Source organism: Chiloscyllium plagiosum, unplaced genomic scaffold (assembly GCF_037043375.1).
Source record: "Chiloscyllium plagiosum isolate Xiang-an unplaced genomic scaffold, Cpla_swu_hap1 HiC_scaffold_8, whole genome shotgun sequence".
Lineage (NCBI taxonomy): Eukaryota > Metazoa > Chordata > Chondrichthyes > Orectolobiformes > Hemiscylliidae > Chiloscyllium > Chiloscyllium plagiosum.
The window spans coordinates 73,058,883-73,073,258 of NW_028270146.1; positions in this window are offsets into that span (position 1 = coordinate 73,058,883).

Genomic DNA, 14,376 nt, shown 5'->3' on the forward strand with positions numbered 1-14,376 from the left:
CTTTTATTATTTAGGATCAGTATATTGGTGTGAAAGTTCAGGATGTGGCTTACAATGTCCCAAGATAAGATAGGTTGTTGAATTTTGAGCCAGTTACACAGTGAACTTTAAAAGTTCTCCATATTGAGCCAAATTTACAAGATCCTTTTCTTTGGCTGCTTCAGTTATACAGTAATCATATTTATCCTCACAGCTTTGCAGGTACATATGCTTCATTGATGCACCCATCTGTTAAGCAAAGCATTCTCCCATACCATTGTTACCATTTCCATTTCATTTATCCTCTGTTTTTAGCTTGATTCATTTTGACATGCAGTGTACTAATGGTTTATATAATCTCAACTCAAAATTCACAAAGATCTGTGAAGATATTTATCCAACCTGGTCCCCGGCTGGTGACACAGCAGGGGTTTGCAAGTTGTTAGGATTTCATCTCCGGAGAAGCACGGTGCATATTTTGCTATTCTGCTGTCTTCCCTGGAAAAAGAGAAATTATATTTCAGTGGGCCCTTGCTTGCAACATGTTTCTGCTTTGAATTTCTCTAATGACAAATGCCATATCGACTTGGCAGAACATTTCAAAAATGGTGTTGGTATTTTCAAAAGGATGGGTGAGAGAAGGATGACAAGAATTTAATGCAAACTAGAGCTATTTTTTCTCTCTCTAGGTGCAATGATTTACAATTTCTTATGGGTTATGCCCATTGCTCTCACAGATACTAAAATCTCTGTGAAGTGGATGAGAGAGATGCCTGTATATGAAAACGTTTTGAGGAAAAGCAAATGCTGAAACTGAAGAATAAGTATAATTTTGGAAAATAATGTACAACAAGCACACAAGATTTGTTTTAAAGGCCCAGTGTTCGAAATATTTTGTAAACCTTTCTTTTGTTAGGTAAATTGGATTGAATGAGTACCTGAGTGAAATGTAATTAAGAAATTCACTTTTCTTCTTTCACACAAGAACGTTTGTAGAGGGGGTCTGAGATGTAAATCTCAGGTAGAAGACAGAGGGTGGTGGTGGAGGGTTGTTTTTCAAATCGGAGGCCTGTGATCAGTGGAGTGCCACAAGGATCGGTGCTGGGTCCTCTACTTTTCGTCATTTATATACATGATTTGGATGTGAGTTTAAGAAGTATAGTTCGTCAGTTTGCAGATGACACCACAATTGGAGGTGTAATGGACAGCGAAGAAAGTAACACCAGATTACGACAGGATCATGATCAGATGGGCCAATGGGTTGAGGAGTGGCAGATGGAGTTTAATTTAGATAAATGCAAGGTGCTGCATTTTGGGAAAGCAAATCTTAACAGGACTTGTATATTTAATGGTAAGGTCCTAGGGAGTGTTGCTGAACAAGGAGACTTTGAAGTGCAGGTTCATAGCTCCTTGAAAGTAGAGTCACAGATAGATAGGATAGTGAAGAAGGCATTTGGTATGCTTTCTTTTATTGGTCAGAGTATTGAGTACAGGAGTTGGAAGGTCATGTTGCGGCTGTACAGGACATTGGTTAGGCCACTGTTGGAATATTGCATGCAAATCTGATCACCTTCCTATCAGAAGGATGTTGTGAAATTTGAAAGAGTTCAGAAAAGGTTTACAAGGATGTTGCCAGGGTTGGAGGATTTGAGCGATAGGAAGAGATTGAATAGCCTAGGGCTGTTTTCCCTGGAGTGTCGGAGGCTGAGGGGTGACCTTATAGAGGTTTATAAAATCATAAGGGCATGGATAGAATAAATAGACAAGGTCTTTTCCCTGGGGTGGGGGAGTCCAGAACTAGAGGGCAGAGGTTTAGGGTGAGAGGGGAAAGATATAAAGGAGACCTAAGGGGCAACTTTTTCACGCAGAGGGTGGTGCATATGTGGAATGGGCTGCCAGAGGAAGTGGTAGAGGCTGGTACAATTGCAACATTTAAAAGGCATCTGGATGGGTATATGAATAGGAAGGGTTTGAAGGGATATGGGCTGGGTGCTGGCAGGTGGGACTAGATTGGGTTGTGATATCTGGTCGGCATGGACGAGTTGGACCGAAGAGTCTGTTTCCGTGCTGTATATCTCTATGACTCTATGTGAATAGAAAACGTTGTAAGTACTTAGTAAGTCTGTCTGGCAGCATGTGTGAAGACAGAAACAAAGCATGTTTCAAGGACTAACGTAATGGCTCCTTTATGTTGTATAACTCTTTGCCTGTCACAAATGCCAACTCTGCTGCCTGTGACGGTGGCCTGTATTTGTACTTTAAATGTAAAATAACTCCACAGAAGGCTGGAAGGTTTTTGAGGGAACAGGGAGACATTTATTGACCAGCCCTTTCCAGCCAGTTTGATGTCACATTGAAGCTTTAATCAGCTGCAGCTGCAGAATCTCATAATATGAGATTCTCACTAAACTGGAGACTCCATTGCCCTGGTCTGACCCTGACTTGGAATCTCTATTGCATCCTTACCTTTGCTGTCAACTGGAAACTGCTTCATGCTGAGATTATAATTATTTTCTATATTTCTGTGCAACAGCTCCTAAAAGAATGGAAGTTTTAAAAATTGAAATACAGTAATTCTGTATGTTATCCTTTGTTGGAAGACAGCCTCTGTTCTCAGAATGACTTGTGTTGCTCCTGACAGAAGCATTTCGATTGATCCTGCTCTTCTCAGCGCATCAGTTATTGAAGGACTGTCAGAAAAAGACTCATGAACCGAGAGTCTGCTTGAGCAACTTGAGCTGTCGAACTGGGTGCAAACTGCTCAAAAATCATGCGTGGAAAAGCAATGATAAATGGTGAGAGAAGGTTGTTTTCTTTATAAAGTCAGGACTGGCGAGCAGTACTGACCCAGAAGTGATTCAGCTTTGAGTGCCTGATTTATTTCAGATCAAATCATAGCTTGTAAAATCAAATTAAGTATTTAGAAAAAGTGGAAAAAATGAAGATCAGCTTGTTAGATCTAAAGAATTCCTATTATTTGGTTGCAGGAAGGTGCTGGTGAGGCATGAGCATATCTTTGCACAATCTTTTATCTCATTTTCAGATTCCAGGCCTCTCAAACCCATTGTTTATAGGAGAAGTAAATCAGATTTGAGCTAAACAGTGTATCGGTTCTGCACAGGAATTTCCTTAAATATTTCTGCTGCTTCTGACGTTCGTCTTACTAAAGCCTCATGCCATTAATTTAAATAATTTAAATTCCCTGGATTTTTACAAATGATGCACTGCCCTAGATTCAAACATGGCGCATCAATGTGGCCCAAAGTCATCAGAGCGACCAAAATCTCTCGGGGTTGTTGGTGAATTTCTTGGTAATTTTCTGAACATTTCTTTTCCTGATGCACACATTTTATTTAAGCAAAAAGCTGTTTTCTCAGGGCAGTGACATTTGTTTGGACACCCGCCTGCCATTTTACCCATGGTCCACCCTATCAGACTGAATGTAAGCTGCAATGGTCTCTTTAATGAGCACAACCAGGTCATTTTCTCTTAGGCAATCCCTTGGGACTTTCTTTCCACTCTGGGGTTATGGGTGCTGAGGTGACTGAGCAGTCCAACTCTGGATCCACCACAGGCGGGGTCGGTGGTATTTGAAGAGAAGGGGTCCAGGTGAGGGAATGCTCAGGTCTTTGCATGCACTTGGCCAATACCTAGATGCATCAGCGATGCTCAAGATGGTTTATGGGCCATTTCACTGAGTCTTCTACCCCACTGTAAATTCTCTGCAAGAGATTCCCATGAGTTGGTGGGGATATTCCAACTTTTCAGAAAGGCTTTAAGGATGCTCATGAAGTGTTCCTTTGCCCTCCTGGTAACTTTTTGTCATGATAAAGCTCCAGGTGGGCGGCACGGTGGCACAGTGGTTAGCACTGCTGCCTCACAGCGCCTGAGACCCGGGTTCAATTCCTGCCTCGGGCGACTGACTGTGTGGAGTTTGCACATTCTCCCCGTGTCTGCGTGGGTTTCCTCCGGGTGCTCCGGTTTCCTCCCACAGTCCAAAATGTGCAGGTCAGGTGAGTTGGCCATGCTAAATTGCCCGTAGTGTTAGGTAAGGGGTAAATGTAGGGGTATGGGTGGGTTGCGCTGCGGCAGGGCGGTGTGGACTTATTGGGCTGAAGGGCCTGTTTCCACACTGTAATGTAATCTAATCTAATCTAAAGAGCTTGTTGTGGAAATCTTGTGCCAAGCCTGCAGACAATGTGGACTGAATGACTCTGACCGGTGTCTTCATGCTGGGGGTGATGGCCTGAGAAAGAATACTTCTATAGGAGCACCTACCTTGCCAGAAGATTTGCAAGATTTTGCAGAGGTGTCACTGGTGATGTACCTTTAACGATTTGAAGTACCTGCTGTACACTGTCTACTTCTCCAATGCATTCAGAAAGGCTGGTAACACTGCAGCCACATACATCATGAGCTTGATGCTGGGTTTAAGGATTTTGTTGTTAAACACTCTATTCTTTGGACAGCTGAAAGCTATGCTCGCACACCGGAGGCGATATGGAATTTCATTGTTGTTGTCTATTGCTGTTGACAGGAGGTTCGTAAGGTATGCAAGTTGATCCACATTGTCACTAGCTCTCCAGGATCTTGATGGTTGAGGAATGGAATTGCACAAGGTTAGAGTGGTGCTGGGAAAGCACAGCAGGTCAGGCAGCATCCGAGGAGCAGGGAAATCAACGTTTCGGGCAAAAGCCCTTCATCAGGATTCCTATGAAGGGCTTTTGCCCAAAATGTCAATTTTCCTGCTGCTTGGTTGCTGCCTGACCTGCTTTGCTTTTCCAGCAGCACTCTAATCTTGACTCTAATCTCCAGCATCTGCAGTACCCATCTCCGCCTAAAGGAATTGCACAGTTGTGGCAAGCTGTGAGTACAATCTTCTGGGTGTTTAGTCTAAGTCCTATCCTCTCCTAAGCTTCTGAAAATGTGTAAATGATGATTTGGAGTTCAGCCTGAGGTTACGCACATGCAAGCGTCATTAGATTAGATTACTTACAGTGTGGAAACAGGCCCTTCAGCCCAACAAGTCCACACCGACCCGCCGAAGCGAAACCCAACCAGACCCATTCTCCTACATTTACCCCTTCACCTAACACTATGGGCAATTTAGCATGGTCAATTCACCTGACCTGCACATTTTTGGATTGTGGGAGGAAACCAGAGCACCCGGAGGAAACCCATGCAGACATGGGGAGAATATGCAAACTCCACAAAGAGAGTCGCCTGAGGTGGGAAATGAACCCGCGTCTCTGGCGCTGTGGACTATAACTCAATGACATACAATGAAGTGATTTTGCAACAGTTTACAACAGGGAGATTGACAACAGTGTCTGCTAGTTCTACATGGACCCACAAGAGGAAACATCCTTTCCACCTGCATCTTGTGAAGGCCATTCAATAAAATCATCCCTCACTCTTTTAAACTCCAATGGAAACAAGCCCAGCCCCTCAAACCCACTATCATAAGACAATCCAGTCATTACAGATAGCAATCTAATAAACTCCTCTGAATCACCTTCAACACATTAAAGAAGGAGACTAAACTGCACACGTTATACAAGATGACATCTCACCAATGACTGATGCATAACATCACTCCTTTTATGTTTAAGTCCGTTCCATTATCCTTAATTACTTGCTGTACCTGCATACTAACGTTCAATGATTTCTCTGTATCTTGGGATTTTGCAGGCATTCTTCATTTAAGATCTCTTGATGAATGGAATCCTCACTGCAACACAAGGAGAAGCTCTTCAGCCACCGGGAAGAAGTGATTGAGAAGGATTCTCGGAATGACTTTCCATATCATGGATCGCAAGGAGAACCTTCTATTGATAACACAATTATTTTTATCTCCTTCTTTCGAAGATGTTTAAAATTACAACTTCTTAGAGTCAACTAGCATCCAGCCCTCCTCCCAGACAAAAGAGATGTAGTCATCTCTCTGTGCTGAGTGCTTCTTTCTCATATTTCAGTGTTTTGGCAGGTATTCCGACTGTCCCACTAGCCTTGGTGATTCTCAGCTACCTGATGGCCTCATCGACCTCATGTGCTATGAAGGTGATGAGTAACAAGCTGCATTACTGAGTCTCAGTTGAAAAGATCCTCAGTGGGCTTTTTTCCAACAGGTGCTGACAGCCTTTCTGTCAGCCTTGACGACTGCCAACTCATTCTTAGCTCTCATTGAGGTAGCTCCTTGGATAAAGTTGTTCGATTGACTGCACTCTTCTGCAACCACTATCTCTTTATATTGACAGTTGGCCTTGGTTTGTCTGTAGACAAAACAGGCTTTCCTTCATTGATGTTTTAGTGATGCTCCCAATTGGGGAATGCATTGAGCTTGCTATTCAATAGCTTCTGGATCTCATTGTCATTCTTATCAGACCAGACTTAATGTTTCCTGTCTAGCTATTTCAGATGGGTTTCAGAGCAGATCAGGCAGTGTGATAATTCTGTGGTCCCTGTTCATTGATTAGCTCCAGGGTATTGTGATGTTCAGGCCAAATGGTCTTACTTCACACGCTCCTTGAGTCCATTGACGTGGAATTTGCTCGGGCATCACACTATGTTTTTTGGGCCAGGCTGATGGAGATAGCAGACTGGAAGAAGGGTTGGTCAGTCCAGCAGTGACCAGCTCTTATCATGACCTTGTGGTCCCTTGCTCAGAAAATGGGATAGAGAAGACCATACCTGGTCTGAGAGTATTGCTGAAAGACCTTGTATATTGTATCTCTCAGAATATGTCAGGTATTTTGTGAGACTGGAGACTCTTGTGGTGTTTGCTTTCCTTACACATTGCTTATCAATCACTCCTTTCCAGAGTGTCCCTTCCAATTCTGGCATTGAAAGCAGAATGGGTTTATCTCCCTTTGGAACAATTACTGGACTCACTTATCGCACAAGGAGGCAAGCTGAGACAGTCAACAAGTTCAGTTTTTATGGTGAAGCCAATCCCATGGAGTCACTATACTCCCAGAGGAAGAAATTTTTGCCTCCTTGTTTCCTGAGCTGGCCTTCTGCCTGCCTGGTGTACCTCACTCAGGGCAGTGGTCTCATTGCTATACCACCATCCCAGGCTCTGGGATATGGAGCAACATTCATGAGTATCACCACTCGAATTGTGTGTGAGGTTTCTGATGCTCAAGATCGCAAGTTTCATTTTGAAGGGGTAGAAAGTGCCTGTTCATGGGTTCTTTTAACATAGTGTGGCCATTGCATCCCAACTACCATATGGTCCTGAGCAAGGTCTTTGACCAATAGCAAGGGCAGCTGAGATGTTTGCAGACCAGGCCCCACTACACAGAGAAGAAACTAACACACACACATGCACGCGCACGTATATATATGTAATCCTGCACTGAATTACCACGTGAGGAACACAAGAGGAAAGAGGGCCTGTCAGATACTGTTACAACAAGCACAATCACGTAATGACTCGGAACTTTCCTGGACTAGCTTCTGCTCTGTCCACTGTTCCTACACAGGAAGTGCAGCATAAATGCCATTTGCAAAAATGAATGGTTTTTACTTGAACTTTCGACTGCACAGCACAGGTAGGATGGGAAAAGCTCGGGGGAGTTCCCTGGCCAATATCAATTGACAGGGCAATGAAATATATTGACACCTGAAGGTAATTCTGAACTATTCAAACCTGCACAGCGTCAACAGTAGCCTCAGATTCAATGTTATTTGAGGTTCACTGCAGTGAAATTGAGTCAATTTGTTATTGGACATATTGGACATTTGTGAGTGGCACGGTGGCTCAGTGGCTATCACTGCTGCCTCACAGCGCCAGGGACCCAGGTTCGATTCCAGACTTGGGCGATGTCTGTGTGGAGTTTGCACATTCTCCCGTGTCTGCATGGGTTTCCTCCCACAATCCAAAGATATGCAGGTTAGGTGAATTGGCCATGTAAATTGCCCATAGTGTTTGGGGATGTGTAGGTTAGGGGTAAATATAGGGTAGGGGAATGGGTCTAGGTGGGGTTACTTTTCAGAGGGTCGGTGTGGACTTGTGGGGCTGAAGGGCCTGTTTCCATACCATAGGGATTCTGGGAATCTAATTGACATTTGAACACGCTGGAAAAGCTCTGTGCAGGGAATTCCTCCACAGCCATCAAACACGGTGGATAAGGAAACTCTTCATTCTCTGGTCATGGTTTGAGGCCCACATTATGTGAAGATCTTTGTGAACTACTTTAACAGGAATGTACTACCCGATATCATACGTCTGGGGCTGAAGGCGTAAAGTGAGCAATTGAAGGGTTAGAGATATGGCTAGGATGGGAACTTAAGGAAGTCCATGAGCACCTGAAAGATGTCTCCTAAATTTGACTGGGGAACTTCAGAAAGGGAGTCCCGATATAGAAAGAAAAAAGCAGCATCCAATATCAGTCCGGGGCCTTGGGCAAACCTGATATGCTTGCCTTTATTGGTCGGTGTATTGAGTCTGGGAGGTCATATTGCATCCGTACTTTTGGCCACTTTTGGAATGTTGCTTTCATTTCTGGTCTTCCTGCAAAGGAGAAGGATGTTGTGAAACTTGAAAGGGTGCAGAAAAGACTTACAAGGATGTTGCCGGGGTGGAGGGAGGAGCTGAATAGGCTGAGGTTTTTACGCTGGAGTGTCGAAGGCTGAGGGGTGACTTTATAGAGGTTTGTAAAATCAGGAGGGGCATGGATAGGATAAGTAGACAAGGGTTTTTTTTTCCCCAGGGTAGGTGAATCCAAAACTAGAGGCCATAGGTTTAAGGTGAGAGGGAAAAGATTTAAAAGAGACATAAGGGGCAACATTTTCATGCAGAGAGTGGTGCATGTGTGGAATGAGCTTCCTGAGGAGGTGGTGGAGACTGGAACAATTTCAACGTTTAAAAGGGATCTGGATTAGTATATGAATCGAAAGGGTTTGGAAGGATATGGGCCAAATGTGACTATGTTAATTTAGGATATCTGATCAGCATAGACGAGTTGGACCGAAGGGTCTGTTTCCATGCTGTCGGACTCTATGACTGAGGGTGGCAGGTGGGTTGGGAGTGGAGGGTCCAGTTGCCTCTGGAGTATCGTAAGATGGGATTTCTGAGAGGTCTATCAGTGTGTCCTCCTATGGCTGTCCAGTGGAAATGTCTCAATCTGTTCCACGTACCTCTGGACAGTCAGTGCTTGACCAAATGCAAAACAGCCTTTTTAAATCTGGCACCAGCATCAGAGATCCTAGGATGGCACAGCAATGGTGAGTACTTCCTCCTGCATCAAGTGGGATGACCAAACTCTCTCAGCTTCACAGAGAGAAGTCCTCCATGAAATTTGACAAAAATGACAGCTAATTTCTGGTAATGCTGAACCAATGTTAGTTTTCCCCTTAAATTGGCACTCCTGCAAACTGACCTGATTTAGATAAGATGGCAACCTTCAACTAAATGGTAATAATTTTATTCTCAGTGAAAATATGAATTGAAAAATTACTTTGAAAGGATATGTATATGAAAAGTGAAATATAACTCAAGCAATGTTTATTAACATTGACAGTTTAGACATTGAAGTTATGTTTGTGATACCATATTCCATGCAATTGCACGACTGAATCATTTCATGTCACATTTCCTCTTTGCCTCTTGTATTTGATTTATTATTTGACGGTATAATGCCCTTTTTAGTGGAAGTCCACTGTACAAACCTTAGAGCCTTGGGAGAAGAGCTTAGGATGCATTGCAGTTTGTTTGGTAAACTAAATAAAATCTTGTTCATTGTAAAATGGAAATGGAAGAGCCATTTCTGCTCACCAGTGATGCAGTTCCACACAGAATTCATTCCTGGATCCCTGTATTTTCAGCCTGCTTTATAATTAAAGGTAATGTGCAGCTCCAGTTTAGTGGCTCCTGAAATTGAAGTGGTTCCTATCCCCATCAGATGAGATCTTGTGGTGCAGTGAGGAACATCCCTATCTTTGAGCCAGAAACTCAGAAAAGAAAGAGATATTTATAATGTGAGCAAGTGTCAACTTCCATCTCCATCCAACATAATCAGATGTCAACGGCAGGAGAGATTCATGGTCAGCTGTTTAATGGAATGAATGTTGGGGCCTGTGTCATAGCTCTAGGCTACAACATGCATTGAGAAACATAGAAAACTAGTGTGGGAGTAGGCCATTCAGTCCTTTGAGCTTGCATCACCATTTGATATGATCATGGCTGATCATGCAATCTCAGTATCCCAATTCCACTTCTCTCCATACCCCTTGATCCCTTTAGCTGCAAGGGTCATGTCCAGCTCCCTCTTGAGTATAACTAACAAACTGGCCCACCTGTGGAAGAAAATTCCACAGGTTCACAACTCTCTGAGTGAAGAAATTCTGCCTCATCTCAGTCCTGAATGGATTATCCCTTATTTTTATACTGTGACCCACAGTTCTGGACTTCCGCAACATCGGGAACATTCTTCCTGCATCTAGCATGTCCAATCCCATCAGGATTTCACATGTTTCTATGAGATTTCCTCTCACTCTTCTAAATTCCAACGAGTACAAGCCCAGCAGATCCAGTCTTTCCTCATATGTCATTCCTTCCATCTCGGAAATCAATCTGGTGAACCTTCGCTGGGCTCCCTAAATAGAAAGAATGTTCTTCCTCAGACTAGGAGACCAATACTGCATACAATATAAAAGTGTGTTTGTTATAGCATCTTAGACTCTGCGTATGAACTGCAACACAGCACCATCGCTTCAACATAATCTATCAAAACATTCATTCGAATACCTAATTGCACATTAGTTAGTCTGACTTTACTTTCAGTCATTCTAACAACATTGAGCAATTACTTTTGCATGAAATTACCCGAACTTCTTCCCCTTGAGATTTTGCATTCTTGGTACTATAGATTTTCCTTCCCAAATGAACTGAACAATGAGCAAGTATATAATTGTACAAGAACAATGTTTTCTCTGTGGGCTCCATTGCTGAATGAGTAGTTTCTCATATCAAAATATAAATGAGAGGAAAATGAAATGGTAACATGCAGGAAATGAACAAACTGCCCTAATCACAATCAAATGAATTGATTTTTACATAAGGCAAGACTGTCCAGCCCGTCATGACCTTAGCATATCCTGTAGCATGTTAAAACCAGTGAGGTACTAAATGTTAGCCTGGATTATATTTACAAATCCTGAGGTGAGGATTAAACTTAAACCTTCTTACACAAAGACAAGGGGCTGACTTTTGCCAGCCTTCTGGAGATGGGCCCAGATGTCAGGGGCTTGTGAAAGGACAAAGGAAGGTAATGTGTTGGGATGCCAGACATCTTTCCACCAGCAGTGAGATGATAAAGAATAGTCCTCCCACCAGGAGGCCAACTAAACCGCTCAAATGGTAAATTCGGAGCGGCCTCTCACCAAGGCTGCCACTTTCCCAGTGGCAGTAGGTACTTCAGCAATTTGAAGACTACATAGTGAATTTTGGTTGTTTCCCTATGGACTCAGGAGGAAAAAGTGGGCAGTGCCTACCTATTCGCGCACTCACTAGCCGATCAACGGGCTCCATGGCCACACCTGACTGGCAAGAATGCCATTTTCCCTTGTCCTTGTCCAAATTGTTGTCGGGGTCTTCCTGATGCCTCCTTGACATCTTTTGGGGGGGATGGGGGGATGCGATGGTATGATGATGTGGTGGGCAGGCAGGCAGCATCCCTTCGTGGAACCCTCTTTTTTCAAACATAGTCCCAGCAGTAGCCATGATTCCTGGGGGCCCTGTTGAGAGTGCTGGCTCTTTAATTGTTAATAACTCCTGCACTTGGGCCAGCCATCACTTAAAGCTACAGCAATGCAGGCCATTGTAAAGTGAAACCAGGGATCTTGCAAACACCTAGGGTGGAGTCAACTCTGCTTTTCAGCTTGTCAGACTAGGATTGTGATCAAGTGAATGGATTTGCCTCATTACTATTGCAGGTCTCTCAATAAATGTAATTCATTTGCTGTGTAAAGAAGCCACACATTTCATAGTGTTCACTTATACAGAGGCCAAAGACCCCACAAAGATCCCCCGTGAAGATCCCAAAGAAAATGGATGGAGATCATAACAGAGTTGAAATAACAAATAAGACTGTTCTCAGATATAAAACTGAAGCAGATCGGAGACAATTGTTAATATCAGATAGTCAGAACTCAAAGGTATTTCTATCTTTAACCATCTATGTTTGAAGCTCTGGCACAATTTTGCCAGCTCTCTCTTGTGATACCTACAGTCTCGGTCAACAGCCTCGACCCATACTCCACATTAACAGCCCAAGGCTTCTCTCCACAGTTTCTTGGGCTTATTTAATTGAATTTTTTACTCACTATTTCTGCAATAGCATCACAAACACTGCAAAAGATAGAGGACAAAATATTCTAGGAAGAAAGCATAGTCATGTCTGAGCAGTGCATTTCGCCGCCACTGGGGCCTATTCTGACATTCAGTTGTATTATAGTTGATCTCCCATGTAACTCCATAGCCATTGGCCCATGTCCCTTAATACCTTTGAACACCAAAACTCTCTTAATGTCATGTGATGTGAAGGGAGAGAAATGCAGATGGAAATAAAAGTGTTTCTTAATTTCATTGCAGGAATGTTGGCTCTAATTTTCAGGCTATGCCCCCAATTCTACACTACGCAACCCAATTTAAATAGGTTCTACGTGGTCTGCATTATCAGTTTCTCTCAATATCTCAAAGATTTAAATTGAGTCACCTCATCCTTCTGCATTTCAATTTATGTAGAAGGTAACTGGTGGCACAGTGGTTAGCACTGCTGCCTCACAGCGCCAGAGACCCGGGTTCAATTCCCGCCTCAGGTGACTGACAGTGTGGAGTTTGCACATTCTCCCCGTGTCTGCGTGGGTTTCCTCCGGGTGCTCCGGTTTCCTCCCACAGTCCAAAGATGTGCAGGTTAGGTGAATTGGGCAGGCTAAATTGCCCGTAGTGTTAGGTAAGGGGTAAATGTAGGGGTATGGGTGGGTTGCGCTTCGGTGGGTCGGTGTGGACTTGTTGGGCCGAAGGGCCTGTTTCCACACTGTAATCTAATCTAATCTAATCTAATCTAAACTCTAGTTTTTGTAATCGCACCTCACTATTTAACTCTACACTCCAGCTACAATTCTGGTAAATCTACATTGTATTCCCTCCAGGCTTAATATATCCCTAATCACAAAGTGAAAAGGGGTGGCGTAAGTGATAAAACTGATGGTAAGGAAGAGGCAGAGAGGAAATAAAAGATGGACACAAGAAAGAGAAGCATTGGGACTGGAGGAAAGGGAAACAGCAAATAATATAATACCATAACACATTCTAAATGATGATTGAGGAAAACATGAAATTACAAAAAAGTTAATCTTTCGGAGAGAAGCTGTTCCTTGGTTTGAAAATATGGATTTTCAAAGGGGTTTGGGTAATGTGTCATGTAATAGATGAAATTACTCACGCCAAAAAATGTCAAGTTTGAGGACAAGTGACATAATGGATTTTAATAATAAACAGAAAATATGGAAATGCACTGCTGGGTCTGCAGCCAATATGGAGAGAAAAATAAGCATAGTTAATGTTTCACTGTTCATTCACTCTTCATGGATGTTGCCAAAACTGCTGAGTATGATTTCTTTTTATTTAAGATTCCCAGTGTCTGCGGTATTTTGTTTTGGTAAAATGCTCTGTTGGTTGGTCTCAAGACAGAGAACAGAGATTGGGTTTAAAGGGTAACTATTCAGAATAGCAGAAGGTAGAATGGGGTATTCTAAAAGGATCAGTGCTGAGACAACTGCCATTGACATTTAATATGAATGATTTAGTCTTTGAAATCAAATCCCAAATTTGCAAATTTTATTGTCACATCAAATTTAATGAATACTCAATACTAAGAAATTCTACAACAAATTTGGCATGAATAAATGTACCGAATAGGCAAATAATTGGAAAATGAAGTTCAACACAGATGAATGTGAGGAAATATGTTTTAATAGGAAGAATAGAAAACTCATTATTATTGAAAGGCACAAGTTAGGGTAAGGTCGAGGACTAAAAGAATCTCAGACGAGAAATGGACTGATCACAAAAAGTCACACTACAAGTTAACAAGATCATTTTAAAAAAATTAGCAAGCCATGCACTGGATTTTATTTCTGGAGCAATAGAATTGAAAAGTAGGGGAGTGAAGCTGAACCTGTAATGCTTATTGGTTGGACCACACTTGGGATATTGTGTGCATTTCTGGTTACTGTATTATAAGTAAGGAATAGAAACACTGTTGAGACTACAGAGAGGATTAAAGTGATTAAAACAGAAATGCATCTGTGCTCTTTCAACAGAACTTATTTACCAACATATCACTCAAAAAAGCCATTGACACTTACACTTTGTCTCTCTATCATGGCAGT